This window comes from Oryzias latipes, chromosome 1, assembly GCF_053564925.1.
Source record: "Oryzias latipes strain Hd-rR chromosome 1, Olatipes_Hd-rR_3.1".
Taxonomy (NCBI): domain Eukaryota; kingdom Metazoa; phylum Chordata; class Actinopteri; order Beloniformes; family Adrianichthyidae; genus Oryzias; species Oryzias latipes.
Genome location: NC_136237.1, coordinates 23,809,540 through 23,817,844, shown reverse-complemented (window position 1 = coordinate 23,817,844; position 8,305 = coordinate 23,809,540).

Below are 8,305 nucleotides of genomic sequence, written 5' to 3'. Positions count from 1 at the left end.
TTGTAAAAAATGAAATTGTTAATAAAAAATAAAAACCTGAAATATTAAATGAGAAAATTAAATAAATAAAAAATACCAACTCCAAGAAAATTTGGTTTACAGTTGTTAGCTGAAAATGATCATTGCAATGATGCTCCAACATGTAATTATTAAAAAATGTATTTTTGTTATAGGAGATGATTGATCAAAATAAAAACGGTTTAAAAGCTATGTGGAAATGTTTGCTTTTAAAGTACACAGGATGTCTTTTTTGCCATTCTCATTTCTTAAAGAACAGAGGTGTTTGATAACTAAAATAAAAATAGCTTACAGCCCCTCACAACCACAACTTAATATTACCGGTGCAACAAGTATATTATGGGCAATATAGGAGCTATCCAGCCGTACCGTTTTAGCCTGATGCCAGCTCAGACGAGGAAATCAAAGATCCCAGCCAGCAATGTCACGTGGGCCCCAACTGGGAAAAAGGTGGGCTATGTGGGTACTGACTGGGCATGGGTTTATTTTGGGTAAACTTTGAAGGCCCCATTAGGGTTTAGCCTACATTGGCCCCACATTGGCCCCCCACATGGGTTACCTGTTAGGGCCCTACAAAGGATCCATGTGGGCTAGAACCCATGTAGGTCAGCCAAGTAAGGCCCATATGGGTTGCATCTGGGCCATAAAGACTTGGGCTGTAACTGGGAAACTGTATGTGGGACCCAATTGGTTTGGCCCACATGAGTCCCACGCGTGGAGCCCTCATGGGCTAACCATATAGGCTTGATAAAGTGCCTGGGTGGGCGAAGAAGACCTGGTCTGTAACTGGGCCACTGTATGTAGGGCCCATGTGGTATAACTTACATGGGTCCCGTATGAGGAGCCCTCATGGGCTAACCATATAGGCCCGCCAAAGGATCTAGGTGGGTGAAGAAGACCTGGTCTGTAACTGGGCCACTGTATGTAGGACCCATGTGGTATAACTTACATTAGTCCCACATGAGGAGCCCTCATGGGCTAACCATATAGGCCTGATAAAGAGCCAGGGTGGGCAAAGAACACCTGGTCTGCAACTGGGACACTGTATGTGGGACCCATATGGTTTGGCCCACATGGATCCCACGCGTGGAGCCCTCATGGGCTAACCATATAGGCCCGATAAAAGATCTAGGTGGGTGAAGAAGACCTGGTCTGTAACTGGGACACTATATGTGGGACCCATATGGTTTGTCCCACATGAGTCACACGCGTGGAGCCCTCATGGGCTAACCATATAGGCCTGATAAAGTGCCTGGGTGGGCGAAGAAGACCTGGTCTGTAACTGGGCCACTGTATGTAGGGCCCATGTGGTATAACTTACATGGGTCCCGCATGAGGAGCCCTCATGGGCTAACCATATAGGCCCGCCAAAGGATCTAGGTGGGTGAAGACGACCTGGTCTGTAACTGGGCCACTGTATGTAGGACCCATGTGGTATAACTTACATTGGTCCCACATGAGGAGCCCTCATGGGCTAACCATATAGGCCTGATAAAGAGCCAGGGTGGGCAAAGAACACCTGGTCTGCAACTGGGACACTGTATGTGGGACCCATATGGTTTGGCCCACATGAATCCCACGCGTGGAGCCCTCATGGGCTAACCATATAGGCCCGATAAAGGATCTAGGTGGGTGAAGAAGAACTGGTCTGTAACTGGGACACTGTATGTGGGACCCATGTGGTATAACTTACATGGGTCCCACATGTGGAGCCCTCATGGGCTAACCAAATAGGCTCAATAAAGGATCTAGGTGGGCGAAGAAGACCTGGTCTGTAACTGGGCTACTGTATGTAGGACCCATGTGGTATAACTTACATGGGTTCAACATGAGGAGCCCTCATGGGCTAACCAAATAGGCTCAATAAAGGATCTAGGTGGGTGAAGAAGACCTGGTCTGTAACTGGGCCACTGTATGTAGGACCCACATGGTTTGCTATAAATGAGTACCACATTAAGAGTGCTAATGGGTTAACCATATAGGCAGGTATTTTAAAAGGTTATTTTTGTATTCTGTTACTAGACATATGCTTAAAATCCAAGAAGATGAGTAAAATGACAGAACCCCTGAAGACTCTTTCCAAATTGAATATGAATCACAGCTTTTCTAATTCTGATCAGTCCGGATGTTAACATTGGCTAAATTGATGAACCACAAATAGACGTACATTTTAATGTTTTACCATGTTTTACCCAGAGCAACCTGCATTTGCAATATTGGACAATTATGACATTTATTTTTTACTGTCCAGAGTTTTGGTAGTTTGTAGAGGAGGTGCTGAGATTTTGAGGATGGAGCAAGTCGCAATTAGATACAAGTAGGGTGACCACTTGTCCCACTTTTGGCACCATACAATCATGTAGTCTTCTGTCTGGCATTCCTATTTATTAAAAATATTTACTTTTTTCAATGGTGCTCAGTGGATCTAACACAGATTCAAGTTTTTAACAACACAGTTTAAAATGAAGTGGTAACTTTGTTTGAACATAACACATTTGTTGTGTTCCTGTCCTATTCAGTACAAGCCTGGCTTCAAGGTTCAAGATTTTTTTATTGGCCATGTATGCATGTGCAAAGGTGCAAAGGTCTCAAGGTAACGTTTTGAAAAAGAAGAATCATTGTAAAAGTTTAAACAATAAGATCAAAGAAATATTCAATCTGGTAAATGTACATAAGCATACAAGAGAGCTAGAGAGTGCAAGAACAAAAGAATAGAGGGAGATATACACTAATTTGGAGCACATTTTTTAATTACAGCAGTCCAGTGTAGGTACCAAAACTATTCGGCCTGCAATTACCTTTTGGGATCCTTTCAACTGAGGTTAACGTCACACTACGGTAACCCCACTTGGACAAACTACGTTGCGTCAAGATCTGCTCAAGCTCTATAATATTCATTTTATGTTTCCTTTTGTAACCTAAAGTTATTTTCCTTCATAAGTTGTGTGTGACATTATTCTTTGTAATGTTTAAAGAGAGGTTTTGCCACAACCCACTTTGTAAAAAGATCTGTGGCTGTTAGAATGTACCTGCTGCTCCACAAAGAGAACCGTGTCTCTGAGCAGAGCAGCTGGAGTCTCATAACTTTGTTTTTGCAGGCAGGGAAGGTGCAAGTTTAAAAGATAATGTTGCTCTGTCAGATCTCTGTATGTTCACAGGGCCCCTCATTATATCTTCTTCTATGGTAGTATGGGGCGGCCGTGGTGCAGCGGTAGGTTGTTGACCTCTGATCGGAAGATTTCAGATTTTGCATTGCCCCGCTCATGTGTCGAAGTGTCCTTGGGCAAGACACTGAACCCCACCGTAACTCTGTTTTTTAAGGTTGACGCCAGTGTTCGGCAGCGGAGCCACCACCAGTCTGTGAATGTGTGTGTGAAAGGGTGAATGGAACTGTGACTGTAAAGCACTTTGGGCCTTCAAGGAAGGTAGAAAAGCTCTGTATCCGTGTATGACATTTACCATTTACCAGTATTGTAATTTGTCCTATCACATTCTGACACGTCACCGGACCAACGGACAGCCAATCAAAAAAATGTGACGTCAGTATTAGTCCCAGGACCCTGAAGGACCTCAAACGGTAATTGCAGGCTGAATAGTTTTGGTACCTACACCTACCATACCCTACCTTAAATTCTAAAACACAGAAAACTAATGCTATATACAGTATGTTTTGTGAAACATAGCAGTTTTTAACCTTTTTTAATCCACCCAGTTTTAGTGCATACAAAATGAACCAAGACTTTTATTCCCTGTAACTTGCAATCAACAAACAACACAGATTTAATCTCAGGGCCCTGCAGAAGGGCACTTGCAACTCATCAGTGGGCTCAGGCCAGCGGAATAAGAATTGCAGGCAATTAGATTGCAGATTACAAGACATTAGACATTTATTTGGTCTTTGGTTGCATTTCAATTATTAATTTTTGACATTAGTTTAACTGTGGCTGGCTAGCTGTGGAAAAGGTGAATGTGTCATGATGCTGTCCTCTGCGCTGTGTCTCACGCTTTACAGTGTTTCTGTCTTAACAGAGTGAGCTGGGTCAGGTGAATATCTAATAATTCCCTTAGTTCATCTAATTTAGTGCATGCAATTTTAATTAATTTTTTTGGAATTATGTTTGAAAGTGTTTAAATGTGAAATTGGTTGGAACACAGCAGAATATTCCCCTTTGTAGTAACACCTTTGTGTAACAAGTGTTAAGTTTATTAGTTTAATTCCACCAAATCCATGGTAAACTGCCGTTTTCATACATTTGCACCAGAGTATTTCATCTGTCTGAGGGTACTTGAACTCACCACGAGCACGCTAGCAGGTGCTAATGAGCATGCGCATTTAAAAAAATCACACAGAAGAAACTCCAGACAGCATTCTGAATTTGTATTTTCTGTTAACCAGGTACAGATTAAGAGTGGGTTCAGATGGTAGAGCTTTTTCTGTCTAAGAAAGAATTTCCAGTTCAACAACAGAAAACTGAAGTTTTAACTAAGTTGTTGGGAAAAGCTAGAGATGTAGTGACAGTGACTTTACGTAATCTTCCATTGACTGACGACTCTCAAACACCTGCTGTTATATTCGACTTATTAAAGCAGCACTTTGGTGAGCTAGCCTACTCTGCTATGCCCATGGCTGACTTTTATGACACCAAGCCACTCCCCACCGAAAGTGTGATGGACTACTGGATCAGGCTGAACAAGGCCATCGACGTTGCTGATGAATGCCTGCGGAGACAAGGTAGAAGTGTGGTGGACCCAGGCAGGGAGGTGTCTATGATGTTCATTAAGTATTGCCCAGACCCAGTCCTTGCAAACAGGCTGAGTTTTAAATCTGCAGAAGAATGGACAACTAGTGAGGTTCAGGAGCGTATCACCATGTTCCAGCGGGAGAGTCGGGCTAGAAACCGCCAGTTCTCCACCTCGCCAAGGGTTGTGACTAGTTACCCCCAATCTGCAGCTGCTGGTGAACATGCATGTGGACCAACAGAAAAAGCAAACATAACTTCCAGTGCTCAACTGTCAAGCATGCAGGCTCTGCAGCAGTCAGTCCCTTTGCTGCCGTCATCTGCCCCACCCACACCACAGTTTTCTTCTGACCCAACAATGAATGCTTCTACCCCTGTCTTGAACCAATCTTTGCATTTGGAGGGTGTACGCTCTCTGACACGGTTATTGGACTGTTTGGTCGCTCACCACACTCCAGCATCATCAGGTTCAGGTCAGCATGCAGCCCCTGATCGCTTTCCAAGATCCTGCAAAATATGCGGTGATGCGGCTCACTCGACTCTTTCACACTGTAGAAGAAACAATCTTTGTCTGGCATGCTTCTCTCCTGGACACTGGAAAAAGAACTGCCCAAGACGGAACCAACTGCCTTTACAGAACCGTACTCAGACCTGTGCTAACCAGACCCAGCCTTCGGGAAACTAGGACACTCACGCTCGGAGAGGGGCAGTGTGAGTGATGAACCAAAAACCCTCATTGCTGAAACAGATCTTGAGCTTGTCTATGTCAACGCATGCTCCATCGCTCCAGAGGGATACCAAGTTGTAGTTCAAAAGACAACAGAAGTTCCAGCCTTTAGCGAGTTATTCTATGCCCAGGTTCAGGTTGACAATGTTGAACTGAGAGGCATGATTGATTCAGGGTCTATGGCTTGCACAGTGAGTGAAGGAGCAGTACACAAACTGTTGGAGGCAGGAGCAAAGATTGGAGATCCAAAGTCGGCAGAGCAAGTTCTTCTGGTCGGTTGTGGCGGTAAGCAGACTCATCCAAGGTGTATATATGACTTTACGCTCACTATCTATGGGATGAGGTGCATTGTTCCTGTCTTGGTTGTTCCTGGCCAGAGAGATGACCTCATTATTGGTTCAAACGTTCTGAAGAAGTTGATGAGTGTTCTTAAGAATGACAGTGGGTTTTGGAAACATGTTTCCAACGACTGCAAACACTCTCTTCCTGAATATGAACATTTCCTTGACATGATGTCCTGTTCAGTGAGATGGAGGGGGGCGGACGCTCCTTCCCTCATTGGAACAGTAAGGTTGCCTCGTGCAGTTACTCTTCTTCCACAAAAGGAACATTTGGTGTGGGGGAAACTCCCAACCTTCTCTCCTGTTTCACCAGGCAGCACCATCCTGGTAGAGCCCTGCTCTTCTAGAGCCAGACCCAGGAACATGTTGGTGGGACGTCTCGTCACCTCCATGTATGGGGACAGATGGGTTCCTTTGAAGATTACCAACCCTCTTACCAGACCGGTCATTCTCAGACGAAATTCCAAAGTTGCTGATGTCTCGACATGTGTTGCCATTGAGGATTTCAGCCTGAGCCAGAATCATTGCACCAGTGAGGTTCGAGATTCAGAATCCCAACCTAGGCCATCTGTCTCACAAAATGACCTTAAAGCCAAGCTGAATGAACTGGGATTGAGTGAGCTTGACATCGACTCCTGTCAGGCTAGCTCTCGCTCAAAGGAGAAACTCGTGGAACTGATAGAGCAGTATGAAGACATCTTCTCGCGTCACCCCCTGGATTGTGGTGAGGCAGAGGGTTTTGTTCATCGCATCCACCTGACGGACGAACGACCCTTTCGCATGCCATATCGCAGGGTGCCTCCAGCTCATTACCAAAAGCTACGTCAGGTCCTGACAGATATGGAAGAGAAGGGAATCATCCGCAAATCAGTTAGCGAATATGCATCTCCTCTGGTTATGGTCTGGAAGAAAGATGGAAACGTACGTATCTGTACGGATTTCAGATGGTTGAACGCACGGACACTAAAGGATGCACACCCGCTCCCTCACCAGGCTGACTGTCTAGCAGCTCTAGGCGGCAATACGTTTTTTAGCACAATGGACCTGACATCAGGGTTTTATAACATCCCCATGTGTGAAGAAGACAAGCACTACACCGCTTTCACTACCCCTGTTGGGCTGTACGAGTACAACAGAATGCCCCAAGGACTCTGTAATAGCCCTGCATCATTCATGCGCATGATGTTGAATATCTTTGGAGACCTCAACTTTACCAGTCTACTCTGTTATTTAGATGATCTGCTAGTTTTTGCTCCAACTGAGGAAGAAGCTCTTCAAAGACTGCATGTTGTTTTCCAGAAGCTGAGGGATAACCATCTCAAGCTGAGTCCAAAGAAATGCCATCTTCTGCGCAGGTCTGTCAAATTCTTGGGACATTTTATTGACCAAGAGGGAGTATCTGTGGATCCTTCCAGAGTGGCTATGATCTCCAACATGCCCAAAGAGTCTCTGATGGATGTTGATGGTTCTACCCCCTCCGTAAAAAAACTGAAGTCCTTCTTAGGGATGGTGTTTTTTTATCAGAGTTTCATCCCTCGGTGTTCAGCTATTGCAAAACCTCTGTTCGCTCTCACGGCTGGACAGAAGCGGAAGAGCAAACACCCTCAAATGAGAAGAGGAGTCGGGACATTCAGGAAATTGACTGAAGCGGACTGGACTCCAGCTTGTGATGAGGCTTTTGAGAAGCTAAAGAGTGCTCTCTTGAACTGTGCTGTGATGGCCCACCCAGATTTCAACAGGCCCTTTATTCTCTCTGTTGATGCATCCTTAGACGGCCTTGGTGCAGTTTTATCTCAGCTCCCTGTTGGTGAAGATAAAGCCCGTCCAGTTGCATTTGCTAGTAAAACCTTAAGCAAATCGCAACAACGATACCCTGCTCACAGACTCGAGTTCATGGCCCTGAAGTGGAGCATCACAGAGAAATTCAGTCACTGGCTTAAGGGGCACAAATTCACAGTATGGACCGATAACAATCCTTTGGTCCACGTGCTCACCAAACCAAAGTTGGATGCTTACGAACAACGGTGGGTGGCGAAGCTTTCAGCCTACGACTTTGACCTGAAATACATCCCAGGTCCTAAAAATGTTGTGGCTGATGCTTTAAGCCGTGAACCTTGTGCCTCACCCGTCAGTGACAGACTCTTGAAGGAACCATACAGCAGATTGATCCAGGAAGCTGATGGGGCTGAGGTTAACATGGTGCAAGATGCTTTCAGACTCGGTCTCCAACATAACCAGGAAGTTCAGCTCTTGCACACCACCATCGTTCCCACCCCAAACTCAGTTCATTCTCCGGAGGTTAAGGCAGTTTTCCAGCACTATGATCACTGGCAAAGAGGTGCAGAAACTCAAGCTGTTTGTCTCCTTCAACATGTGCAATCACTGCAGCACACCGATCCTGAGCCTCTGCCGTCTTTCACCTTGAGTGAAATGGAGGACAGTCAACGACGGGATGTCACAGTCTCAAAGCTGCTGCCATT